Genomic DNA, 14070 nt, shown 5'->3' on the forward strand with positions numbered 1-14070 from the left:
TTTTTTCGGCCCCATATAAAAGCTATACCAGAATTGATTACATTTTCATCCCCTCCACAAAAATGTCTCTTGCTTTATCATGTTCTACAGGCAACATTGTGTTATCAGACCATGCCCCCCTTTATTTGGTACACTCTCTCACTGAAGATAGGGCATTGAGGACAGGGCACTGAGGACTGGAGATTTCAGCCTTATTTCCTCAAAGATCAGTTTCTCCCCTACTTTACTTCAGAATTTAAGATTTTTTTATTCTATCAACTCACCATCCACAGATAATCCCTCTGTCCTCTGGGAGACGTGTAAAATATACTCTCGTGGACTGATTAGGTTTTTTGTTGCATCCAAAAGACGTGCGAAGAACGAACAGCGTAAACTTCTCGAATCTTGACTAGCTGAATTGGAGAAAAATCATATATCTAGTCCAAGTCCTGATTTGCTTAAGGAACTGTTATCCGCACGTGCTGCATTAAATATTTTTCTGATTCAGGACTCTGAACAGTCCCTTAAATTTGCCAGGCAGAAATTATATGAGTTCAGGGACAAACCTGGAAGGTATCTTGCTAAGCTTGTCAAAAAGAGAGCAGATTCTCAAAATATAGTCTCCATTACGGACTCTAATGGTGTAAGATCGTTCGATATTAGAACCATTAATAAACACTTTGCATTGTTTTATTCCAACCTATATAGTTCCAAGCAGCCTGACGGTGCCCTGACCCTTACGCATCAGTTTTTTTGCAGACTTAAGACTCCCCAAAGCTACGGATGATCAAAAATTACAACTAAATGCCCCAATTACTAGAGAGGAAGTGCTACTTGCTTTGAAATCTATGCCGTCCGGTAAGGCCCCAGGGCCAGATGGATTCGGATGAGAGTTTTATAAGGAGTTTAGTGGTATTCTTTTAGACTCTCTGTTGTCTATGCTCAATCGCTCATTTGAAAATGGGATCCTACCTCAATCCCTTAGGGAGGCCAACATTTCTCTTATCCTTAAAAAAGGAAAATGCCCGGATAGCTGTGCCTCATACAGGCCGATAGCCCTACTTAACTCTGACCAAAAACTGCTCTCCAAAATTTTGGCCTTACGCCTAGAGAGGATTCTGCCTCATATTGTCAGGGAGGACCAAACTGGTTTTGTCAAGGGCCGGAACTCCTGTAATAATATGAGGAGGCTCTTTAACATCATCCAACTAACCCAGAGTTGCAAGGACCCGGCCCTCGTGCTGTCTTTTGACGCTGAGAAGGCATTCGACCGGGTCGAGTGGTCGTATTTGTTCTACGCTCTGGAGGAATTTGGCCTAGGCCAGGGCTTTTCAAAGTGTGGACACCTAAAGCTACAGGGAGTGAGGAGACGGCCAAGCAAAAAAAACAGAGCCTCCAGGATGTTGCGATTTGCAACTTCAGCGCAAATTCAACCAATCCCCGCGAATTCAGGGCGGTGTTGCAATTATATCCAATCACCGCAACTTTCCCGCAAATTTGACCAATTGTTGGCGTCGTCTTGAGGTGACATCGACAAACTACCTTCCGCCTTACTTCCGGATGTCTATGTTCAAGAGAAGCAGCATGCGCGCAGTGTTGCCAGATTGGAGGTTTCAAGTGCATTTTGGCGGGTTTTGAACATATTTTGGACTGGAAAACGTCAGCAGTATCTGGCAACATTGCATGATGTGCGAGTCAGTGTTTCTGTAGGCTTAAATTCTGTTACTGAAAGTGTGTTATGTTTACAGTGAAGGACTGTGTGCACTTTATTTTTTTTTACTTAATACAAGAAATTAATGGATGCCAACATTTTTGCCAAAATGGTATTTTATTTTCCATTGTTTAGGCAGCTTCAGCATCATACTGTGAGATTCTGTTCAAATTGTTTTTTTTCCTTCTATGAAGCCTGAGCCATTTATTTTATTAGTTTATAATTATTGTTTAATTTAGTCTTCAGGAGAAATTGCCTGCACACGGTACTAGTATTAATAGTTTTTTTTTTCTTACATGAAAGCTGAGGCATTTATATTCTATTTTAAGGTAACTTCATGTTGTGCTGTGAGGTTCTCTGCACTTTAACTTTTGAACCAACAGGTGCATTTGGATAAGTAAAGCCTATTTTTCTGCATTTTTGTAGTCCTGGTAATCTTTTATATTGGTAAAGTTGTTTATAGGACCATTTCTCAGTGTCTTTGTTTTTTAAATCAATAGTTTTTCAGTAATAACTTAATATTTAACATATCACTCAATTTTAATCACAAAAAGAGAAAATCGCAACAATTTCTCGCAACTTTCACTTCCTCCCGCAATGTAATCGCAACAAAAACCTAAAAAACACCACAACTTTCATTGCAATTTTTTTGGAAACCCCCCCGCAACATCAGACATTTTAGCCCACAACAATCACAAAAAAGGCCTGCGGGATCCTGGGGGGACTGGAAAAAGAAGGAAGTATGACCACGATTATTTAAAGTTTGGATTTTCATGGACTGGATCTGAAGATGCTCCACTGCTACAGTGTGTTGTCTGCCAAGAGGTGCTAGCTAACGATGCTATGAGATGTTTAAAATGTGTAAAACAAGATGTTTTAAAAAGCACAGATGTTTAAAATGTGAAAAAGAAAAAAATAAATGTGTAAAACAACCATTTTTTTTTTAAATACGAATGGAACATTAAGTATAGCAACAACAAAAATTGTAAGGGGGGGCGCTGTTGTTTATTTGCTCTCCGAGGGGGGGCTGACTCTCCCACACTTTGAAAACCCCTGGCCTAGGCGATAATTTTGTGAATTGGATTAGGGTTCTGTATAATTCTCCGACGGCGGCGGTTCTGACTAATGGACTGAGATCCGACAACTTCCCCCTCCACCACGGGAATAGACAGGGCGAGTGCATGTAACAAGCCAATGCCTTGCATTGATGAGTTGCTCGATTGGTTAGGCGCTGCTCGCTTTTATTTGACACTGGCTCTAACGAAGGGATATTGGCAGATCCCTTTGACTCCTCTGTCCCAGGAGAAAACTGCCTTTTCCACACCGTTTGGGTTCCACAAATTTGTCACGCTTCCTTTTGGGTTATTTGGGACTCCCGCTACGTTCCATTGCTCATGGACACGATCCCCTGCCCTCACGCCACCTATGCGGCAGCGTACCTTGCCGACATCATTATTTATAGCAATGATCGGCCGTAGCACCTGGAACACCTTAGGGCCATCCTAGAGGCACTGAGGCATGCGGGTCTCACAGCTAACCCGAAAAAGTGTGCAATTGGGCGGGTGGAAGTACGGTATCTGGGTTTCCACCTAGGTCATGGGCAGGTGCGTCCCCAAATTAACAAGACTGCAGCGATTGCGGCCTTCCTGAGACCCAAGAACAAAAAGGTGAAACAGTTCCTGGGGCTGGCTGGCTATTCACAGCATTTGGGATTTACTAAATCTCTAGATCTACTGAAGCTACGAGGATATAAATCACCAGGATTCTAATTTACTGGGTGAGAAGTATTATTTTTATATATATATATATATATATATATATATATATATATATATATATATATATATATTTTTTTTTTTTTTGAAAGGTTTATTCGCGCTACAAGTCCATGAAAGTTGGAATGCGTGACGCGCACAACAAGCAAAAGAAAAAAATTTTCTTCCAAGTTTCCTTGCTTTATCAAAATTATTTTTTGATACATTAAAAGACTGTTTATAATATTTAAGTGATTTTTGTATTATAGAGAATATTTGATCAAAACTTTCAAAACAGCATTCAAAGTGACTTTTCACAGGTGTAAATGTTACGTGTGACGTCCATAATTACGTTAAATTTTAAGAACTAAAATTATGTTAAAAATTCTAGATTTGCACCATAATTCTGGGGTTTTGCTGAATAATACTTTAGGGAGTTCTCTTACAATGCTGAAAATTCAATGAGTTTTGGTGAAATTCTAGAAAAGTTATTTACATTTTAACGCGCCTGATAGCGATTGCGCTCACACAGCGTGCTACTCATAAGTGTGCTAGTCCCAATATACAAGAATAAGGGAGATGTACAGAGCTGCAGTAATTACAGAGGAATAAAACTGATGAGCCACACCATGAAGCTATGGGAAAGGGTATAGAGGGCTACCGCATGACGTCACTGCGCTGCGAGATTTTGTTAGGCGCCATATTGGAAGACCAAGTATATTAGGCCGGCAGCCCGGATAGCCTACCATGCACCCCCCCCCACAACAATTTGCCACATGGTTTTTATCAACCCTTGGCATGCCTTGATCATGTTTGTGTGTGGTAACAGAAAAATTACTCAATCCCAGTAGTGACTTTTATGCACTTTTTTAGAGGACCCTAAAATTACGTTTTTTCGTTGTTGCGAGTACTACAGATATGCCCAGCTTTTTAAAGCCACCCCTGCACCCAGAAAACATATAATTTATGGTTGGTATATATCAAATATAAAAGTTTATTAACACAACAATACATTGATTGTAATTATTTTGCACATACTGTGACAAAAAAACCCAATTATCAACATAGGTACCATTGCCAGCATACAGATCATGCAAACACCATGCATGCAAACATGTTCTCTGAACTGTCTTAATTGTGTCACATTCAACATATCAGAATCATGACCCATTTGTTGATGCCCGACAAATGTCCTGGCCAATGGATGATATCAGTCTGGCTGTCTGTTCCGAAGATGATTCGTCCTTTCCACATATTATAAAAGACAACAACTTTGACAATTCTGGTGGAATCATGATACCATCGAGGTCTTGAGGTGTTGGTGGCCATTTCAGATTTGGCATGTTCTTCACTGATGACATGATGGAGGGTTATGCCAACACTTTCAATTGTATTTTTGGATGCCAAGAGGAAGGATTGTTTTACTGCTGTCTGCATGTCCACTGCTGAACTATATACAAGTGCAGACTGATATCTACCAGAACCATCCACATCACAAAAGGACAACTGTGACCCAAATTCTTTTATCAGTTTCTCTTTCATATTTTCACTGCGGTAGTTTGGGTTGGCATGAGGGGTACCTTCTAATGCCATGACATATAGCTGTAGGAGGTGAGACAGCTGAACAACCTTGGTTTGTTGCAAGATTTCTTCTAGCACAAACTTCCGTACAAAATCAAATGCTATACAATGAGCATCAATAAGACTCTTCTGTTGGTTTCTTGCTTCTTGGTCATTGCTGCGCCACTTTTCTGGTGTCTGCATATAGTCAATGAGACATTTTCTGTGGAATTGAGCTTCACATGCAAATAAATCATGTCCTGCTATACATCTCAACAGTTTATCATCACTCTTTCTTTGAGCCATATCAAATACTGATTTCCAGCCATCACTTTGGAATTTGCTCAGATTTTGTGTTGTCCAAGATCCTTTGACTTTGACAGCTTTCTTTTTCTGTGAGTCACAAAATATGCAATCAGGCTGAAAGATGATGCTGTCTTTTTCAGAAGATGATCGACGCATTGTCCGTTGGACTGATGTTGACTCTGGGGCCACTTCGGGTTGCTGTTGTAATCTGAGAAGGTTACCTGTAAATCTTTTATAACAGTTCCAGTGGTAGCCATGATCGTCATTTTGAATGGCAGGCAGAAGATTGCATTGTTCTTGCATCCAATAAGGAGATGTCACACTTTCTGCCTGGCGACGCATCTTTATTTCCTGGAGCCTCTCAAATTTGGAAGATGAATTCTTGTCATCCTTGAATGACTTGAATGCACCATGGGATATATCACGAAAATGAACAACATAATATGGATCAGGAGATGTGCCATCACCTTTTTTCTTCTTTGCAGCTGGACCAGATTGCCCAGGTGAATCCATCACAATGTTCTCAACTCAAGACAGCTGACACACCTGAAAGTAATCAGAATATGGAACTAAATTGATTAAATTGTATAATAAGACAAATATGACTGAAAAATCATATTAAATTAGCATTTAATCTTAAATAGATAAAACAATATTCACCATGAACATATTAATAACAAATTCTTAAATAAAACAATCATTGACTTAACTGATCAATGTTAGTTGACAGCACAATCATGTTGATGTTCACTGCTTTCGGTTTTTCTGAAAATTAAAGTCTTAACGAACATGCACTTTTATTTTCTCATTCGTTTATGGAACATTTGGTCTTCTGAACTTCTGGAATAATAGATGTGATTCTGGTATGTTAAATGTAAAACAAATAAGAGAGAATATGTTTGCATGCAAAGATTTGCATGGGGACCATGAAACCTGTGTTGATAATTGTTTTATTAAGTCTGTGCAATATAATTAAAATCAATGTATTGTTGTGGTGCTAAACATTTATTTGATATATACCAACCATAAATTACATGTTTTCTGGGTACAATAGTAGCTTAATAAACTGGGCATATCTGCAGTATTCGCAACAAAGAAAAAAAAGTAATATTTTTAGGGTCATTCAAAAAAGTCGCTACTGGGAATGAGTAATTTTTCTGTTACCACACACAAACATGATCAAGACATGCCAAGGGTTGATAAAAACCATGTGGCAAATTGTTGTGGGGGGTGGTGCATGGTAGGCTATCCGGGCTGCCGGCCTATATGCACTCAATATAAAACAAAGTATGAGCGAGAGTGAAGTGACACGATGGATGATAATTCAGGTTATGTGAGTACATTACCAGCTGCAGAAAGGGCACGGTATGTGGAGAAACTGGCTGTGATTGATGGGTTTGACCCATATGATAAGACTCAGAAAAAATTATGTGAATCCAAGCACACACTTGAACGCAAAAGTTCGTTTATATCCCGACCTTGTCAGCTGTCAGATTTATGTTAATGGACCCGGTAAGCTGGTAAATAATATTTATTTATTTTCTTTACCAAATTCTAACAGAAAACGAGAGCGCCCGAAAGGGAAAACCGAGCCGTCTCACGGCTGTAATGCAAATTGCTTTCCTCCTCGGTATACAAGTGCGCTTCCATGGCAGGGAAAAAGAAACTACATTCTGCCGCCTATGTAGTCCCCTATTTAAACAAATAGGAGTCATTCAGGATTCAGCCATGTTTTTGCTCCGTGTTTTTACTCGATCAAAGTTATACAGTATTATGAGCTTTAAATTGCATAAATAAAACCATTTGGTGAAACTTTGAAGAAGAGATTGTACTGGTTTAAAGTTTTTACCGAATGTTTTCATGTCGACTCCAATTAATACACTAGAAGAATCGATGACTAGATTAGTAGGCCAAAACTTTTTTCAATTTTTGACTGTACCAGCCTGAAAAAACTTGCGACAGTCAAATGGAAAAAAAGCAAGCTGGTCATGTTGTACTAGACTAATCTATGACTGATGAGTAGAGTAAGTGATACTAGTACTGATACAATAAAACAGACTACTGTAATCTGGTAGGCAGCACAATTTATATTATTTCTCCACGTCAGATACATAAGGAGGACCGGACACCAATTCTGCCATCTGTTTGCTACCCAGACATTGTAAACTATTTGTTGTTTACACCCAGTGCCTACACTGCTGATGACTTGAAAGCCTACAAAGGGCTACAGGCTTACAATTATGTTGTTAGTGGCTTGGTTCGTGATATTACAGCTGTTAAGAAAAACCTACACATAGTTATGGCCAAGGTAATCTTGTTGATATCTTTTAATAATATATCTTTTCAGTTGAAAAATTAATACTTTGTTACTATTAAGGTATCCATAATTTAGGTTAATTTATCCAAATTATACATATGTATTTATGATATATGCCTACACAACAATGTTTTATTTATATAATAGGAGGGAGAGCAAGCCCCAAACCATCCTTTATTATTATTATTATTAAATTGTAGAAGTCTGGGAGGCTTGCTCCTCATACAGTTATCAACTTGGCCAATTGAGCATCTGAATCTGAATTGAGAATCTGAATTTCTTGCGTTTGCTTACCTCAAAGTGTCCACAGATCATGCACAGACTTATCCATTATATCCACAGTTTTTTGCCAAGTCTCACACAGGTTTCTTTCAAGTCTACTGTTGGGCCAATAAATCAAATAAAACAAACAAATCTGAGCTGTTTAAGTCGTTTGCCACTCCACTTTATTCTCGTGGGTTCACATACCGCTGCCGTTATTTCCCCCTAATCACGAGTTTGTTGGTCTTCCAAAATGGCGCAGGGTCTGTTTACTTCCGGTTTCGGGTGACGTCAGTGAAAGGGGTCTATTGGAGGCGAGATTGAGAAGAGAGGTAGCAATCTGTGAACAGCAGTACGGGTTTATGCCAAGGAAGAGCACGTTGGATGCAATTTTTGCTAGGGATGTCCCGATCCGATCACGTGATCGGAAATCGGGCCCGATCACGTGGTTTCAGACTCGATCGGAATCGGGCATTACCTCCCGATCAGGGATCGGATATATATCTATATAATATATTCTCATTTTTAACACATCAATAGCTATGCGTTGGCACAGAGTGAGACCAGACCTCTTGTCTCAACACAGCAACATCAACACGTGCGGCATGACATCACTTTGTAGCAGAGACGCTATTGGTTATTTGCTGCCCGTTGCCGGCAAAGTTGAACACGGAAGCAGTTCGAAGCGGAAAGCAAAGCATGTCTGCGGTGTGGCAGTATTTCAAAGTTGATGACAACATTGCCATAGCAAACTGTGAAATATGTAAAGCTGGAATTTCAAGGGGTGGACAGGAAAGGGCCGCATTTAATACAACAAACCTGATACGGCACCTGAAAAACAAACACCCGACACAATACAGCGAGTTTTTAGTGCTGTTGCAAACGTGTTGGATGACAAAAACAGGCTCAAACCTGAAAGGGTAGAAATGCTTGTTTTCATCAAGAAAAACGTTCATTTCCTTAATTGAAATTACTGTATACCACTGTGAGATGCGTTCTTAAAAGCAAATTACTGGCACTGTGGCAGGTTTTTTTTTTTAATTTGTTTACATTCCTGCCAGGTATTTTAAGGTTATGTTTTTAATTTGTGATTTATTGTTCAAACTACCTCACTTAAGTGCTCTGTTTGCTAACGGAGTTGTTGGATGTTAAAATAAGGTGTTAAATAAAAAAAAATGAGGAACATCCTGGATCCGTTTCTTTCCTCGTCTTTATTATTTTTTATGGATTATAAGAAGTATCGGATCGGGACTCGGTATCGGCAGATACTCAAAATCAAATGATCGGTATCGGATCGGAGGGCAAAAAAACCTGATCGGGACATCCCTAATTTTTGCTTTAAGAAATGTTCATGGAGAAGTACAGAGAAGGCCAGAGAAAGCTACATTGTGTGTTTATAGACCTGGAGAAGGCATACGATAGAGTGCCGAGAGAGGAGTTATGGTATTGTATGAGAAAGAGTGGAATGAATGAGAAGTATATTAGAGTGGTGCAAGACATGTATGAGAACAGTGAAACAGCAGTGAGGTGTGCGGTTGGAAAGACTGAATGGTTCAAGGTGAAGGTGGGACTCCATCAAGGATCTGCTTTGAGTCCTTTTTTGTTTGCCATAGTGATGCAGCGGTCTCAAAAAATCGCCGGCTATGGCTTATGCCGCCGGCTATTGTCAGTCGAGTCACAAAATTTAATATTAAATATTTCTGACAGCAAAAAAAAAAAGTTGTGAACGTAAATTACATCCACTATGTCATGCATGTCCATTGCCGCATCAAGGGTGTTTACATCCTCGACATGAGTGCAGCCATTACTGCCCCTGTGTTGCCAGATTGCGTGTTTTCCCGCCCAATTTGGGCGGTTTTAAGTGCATTTTGGCGGGTTTTGAACATATTTTGGGCTGTAAAACGTCAGCAGTATCTGGCAACATATTTTTTTTTTACTTAATACAAGAAATTAATGAATGCCAACGTTTTTGCCAAAATGGTATTTTATTTTCCATTGTTTAGGCAGCTTCAGCATCATACTGTGAGATTCTGTTCAAATTGTTTTTTTTCTTCTATGAAGCCTGAGCCATTTATTTTATTAGTTTATAATTGTTTAAATTTAGTCTTCAGGAGAGACTGCCTGCACACAGTACTAGTATTAATAGTTTTTTTTCTTCCATGAAAGCTGAGGCATTTATATTATATTTTAAGGTAACTTCATGTTGTGCTGTGAGGTTCTATGCACTTTAACTTTTGAACCAACAGGAGCATTTGGATAAGTAAAGCCTATTCTGCATTTTTGTAGTCCTGGTAATCTTTTATATTGGTAAAGTTGTTTATAGGACCATTTCTCAGTGTCTTTTTTTTAATCAATAGTTTTTCAGTAATAACTTAATATTTAACATATCACTCAATTTTAAACAACCCCCGCGCCTCCCCCATGGCTTGCCCCCATAGTCTCCAAAATTTCTGTGGGAAACACTGGCGTGCGTAACAATGCTAATCAAGCTTAAGCTAGACGACCCGCCTCAAATACCCGTCCCGGGTAAATGTTATCCCAATTTTAGATGGCCTGTTCCAAACCATCCCGCCCCATGAAAAATTCGTACTTGCATCTATCTATCTATCTATCTATCTATCTATCTATCTATCTATCTATCTATCTATCCCTGCACGCTTTGCGTGCATTATGTCTGCCGCTGGCAGACATTTTACCATTTTGCACCCTGCTGTAAATTATTTGTACCCTGCTATTCTCCCAAACTTTGAAGCCCCTGGTGATGGATAGCTTGACGGACAAAGTGAGGCAAGAGTCACCATGGAACATGATGTTTGCAGACGATATTGTGATATGTGGTGAAAATAGAAAGGAGGTCGAGTTGGGTTTGGAGAGATGGAGATATGCATTGGAACGAAGAGGAATGAAGGTGAGCAGTAGCAAAACAGAATACACATGCATCAGTGAGAATGGGGATGAGAGTGTAGGGAAGATGCAAGCAGTAGACGTAAATAAAAGCTGGTGAATTCAAGTACCTGGGGTCAACTGTGCAGGAAAATGGGGTCTGCGATAGTGAGGTGAGAAAGAGAGTGCAGGCAGGGTGGAACAGTTGGAGAAGGATTTTGGGAGTCATTTGTGATAGGAAAGCTCCAGCAAAAGTGAAAGGTAAGATGTATAAGACAGTAGTGAGACCAGCTGTGATGTATGGATTGGCGACCATACCCTTAACGAAGGGACAGGGGGCAAAGTTGGAGGTGGCGGAGTTGAGGATGTTAAGGTTTGCGATGGGAGTGACAAGGTTGGACAGGATAAGGAACGAGCACATCAGAGGGACAGCACATGTGGAGAGCTTGGGAATTAAGCCAAGAGAGATGAGACTGAGATAGTATAGGCACATCCTGAGAAGAGATGCAGAGCATGTGGGAAGGAGAATGTTGAGGATGGAGCTACCAGGCAAACGAAAACGAGGAAGGTCAAAGAGGAGATACATGGATGTGGTGAGAGAGGACATGAAAATGGCAGGTGTGTTAGAGAAGGATGCAGAAGACAGGGAGCAATGGATGTGGTGTTAATGCATTTATGGAACACAGGATGTTACCCTGGGTGGCACGGTGGTGTAGTGGTTAGCGCTGTCGCCTCACAGCAAGAAGGTCCTGGGTTCGAGCCCCGGGGCCGGCGAGGGCCTTTCTGTGTGGAGTTTGCATGTTCTCCCCGTGTCCGCGTGGGTTTCCTCCGGGTGCTCCGGTTTCCCCCACAGTCCAAAGACATGCAGGTTAGGTTAACTGGTGACTCTAAATTGACCGTAGGTGTGAATGTGAGTGTGAATGGTTGTCTGTGTCTATGTGTCAGCCCTGTGATGACCTGGCGACTTGTCCAGGGTGTACCCCGCCTTTCGCCCGTAGTCAGCTGGGATAGGCTCCAGCTTGCCTGCGACCCTGTAGAAGGATAAAGCGGCTAGAGATGAGATGAGGATGTTACGCTCCCCCTGGTGGTCAGGCGGGGGAAATTGTTTACAAGGCACTTAAATAAAGTCCAGCTTCATGCGTGCATTCAAGACATGTCTCTCCGTATCTATCATTCTCCATTAGAAGTAACTAACACTACAATGGAGACTAAGGATCCACTGTGGCGACCCCTAATTGGGAGCAGCCAAAAGATGATGATGATTGCATCCATTTTCAGTGTGCAAAACTTTCTGATTAACATACTGCAGAAGGGATGACGCTGCCTGATTGGCTGAAAAAAATCTGCGAGAAATCAAGTCGAAATTGAGAAATAAAAAAAAAAAAAAGTTGTAACTCCGAGCAATGAAGTCGGAATTCCAAGAAATAAAGTCAGAATTGTGAGAAATATAGCCGTTATTCTCGAAGTCGGACATCCGGGTACTTTTGACGTCAGGTCACATGACCTTGGAGCCGCCATATTTAACTAGGGGAAAGCCTGGCTTTATTGTGTTAGCAATAAAATGCCTAAAAGCTGTTGTGTTATTGGCTGCACAGACAATGCAAACAAGAACCCAGCATTAAAGTTTCATATGTTGCCATTAGGTGGGAAAAGACGTTTGCAGTGGCTGAGAGCCATAAATAGAAGTGAAATCAAGTCTGATGGATCTGTGACGTCACGCCGACTTCGAGAATTTCAGCAAAGACAAAACTGACTAGAATATAATATATTACACATCTGTGTTGACACTGTCAGTGACAGGAGCTGCTAAACGACTCCACCCGTTTCTACAGAACTGCACTATCCACGACTCATACAGCCATCAGTGTTACACTGACTTGTCCCTAATTCATAGGCTATACACACCGGAGAAGCCATCATTTATAAAACAACGCAGTGTATTTTTCCATAAGGCACAGAGAGTCAGTTAGAGCTCAGCCGTTCGTTATTACAGAGCCTCCAAACCAACATTAGCTACTGACAGACGACACTTTGGTTGCAGTGCAGCTTCACAAAAACACCACAGAGACAGCTGCTTAAGAAGAAATGGCGTGGAAAATGTACAACCACAAAACATATATTACTTAGCTGGAAGGCAGGCGTACCTGAGCTCATTCGTCCTCTTTTCATGGACCAGTGCAGAGAGGTTTAAATCCCACGAATGTCGGATTAGGCCTTCATTGTTAGCTCACTGGCTAGTTTTCAACATGAAGCCGAAAACAAACTCATTCCCAAACTTATCAGTCACACAAAGGTTCACATGATGTACCAAAACCTAGTAGTGCTGCGTGCTTCTCCTAATTCCCCTAACATGTACGCTCTCTCTTTCCCCAAGTCAAATATGGCGGGCCTGTTGTCAAGGTGTGTCACGTGATCGTGACGTCACACCGACTTCGAGAATTGGGAGAAATAAAGTCGAAATCGCGCAATTTAGCTAAATAAATAAATAACCCTGATGGATAGGGGACTTCAAGTTAAGATTATTTAAATAATTTCAGCATACAACTAAACAGGTTAGCCGAACGACAAATCTCTCCTGAGTGGATAAATAGTGCACTACATCGAGAGTACATAGCAGAATTTCATAGTGAATGTAGTTCACTTAAAAAGTGAAGTGGAGATGCATTTAGGATTCGGCCACACAGCTTCAGTTTAACTTACCTCAGTGTTTTAAAGCAGAGCAAGGTTTTAAATCCTCAGAGCCAGACACAATAACGTGCTTTTATTTTTATAAATTCGAGGGGCTAAAGTTGTTCAGGCAAGCAGCAGCTTTTTCTTCTCCAATGTTTTCTGGAAGTTGGAGAAACAGCTTACTGGACGCGTTACCGCCACCACCTGGACTGGAGTGGAGTTTCAGGGTGCAGGACGCCTGTCTTCTTCTTTGGGGTTTTACGGCAGTTGGCTTCCACAATGTTGCATGGCTGCAATCGACAGATTTATTTTCTATATTCTTGTCATTTCATTTTAAAGCCGTCTTTCCAGTCCAATTGTTTTAAAAAAATGTAAATAAACATTTCCCCCCGTAGCAGTGTCTCCATTAGCCCCTTTCCCAGATCCCATACAAAATGCAGTAGAATAGAATAGAAACACTTTTATTGCCAGGTGTGTGGACACACACGATTGATTGATTAATTGATTGTGTCTTTATTCGCAAGATAAAAAATACATTTCAAGCGTTACAAATAACAGTTAAAAATTAATAAAACAAAAAACATCTGCGCTAGGCAAGAAATATACAAGTGGCTATTTACATATATCCA

The 14070-nt window shown here is 40.5% G+C and overlaps 1 protein-coding gene across 6 annotated transcripts in view; it reads right to left on the reverse strand.

The window, feature by feature from the left end:
• LOC132894126 (histone-lysine N-methyltransferase PRDM9-like) overlaps positions 1-13608 on the reverse strand; it is a 55784-nt gene extending 42176 nt beyond the window's left edge. For 3 of the 6 annotated variants that reach the window (XM_060933482.1, XM_060933481.1, XM_060933475.1), the window contains exon 1: positions 13472-13608. The gene's annotated coding sequence lies outside the window, so the exon portion shown is untranslated. Of the gene's footprint in view, positions 1-5777; positions 5857-12915; positions 13214-13471 lie in introns of those variants that run through there. The other 3 variants (XM_060933476.1, XM_060933477.1, XM_060933479.1) reach the window with 3 other exon arrangements.
• Between the last annotated feature and the right edge of the window lie 462 nt (positions 13609-14070).

The sequence above is a fragment of the Neoarius graeffei genome, chromosome 11, assembly GCF_027579695.1.
Source record: "Neoarius graeffei isolate fNeoGra1 chromosome 11, fNeoGra1.pri, whole genome shotgun sequence".
Lineage (NCBI taxonomy): Eukaryota > Metazoa > Chordata > Actinopteri > Siluriformes > Ariidae > Neoarius > Neoarius graeffei.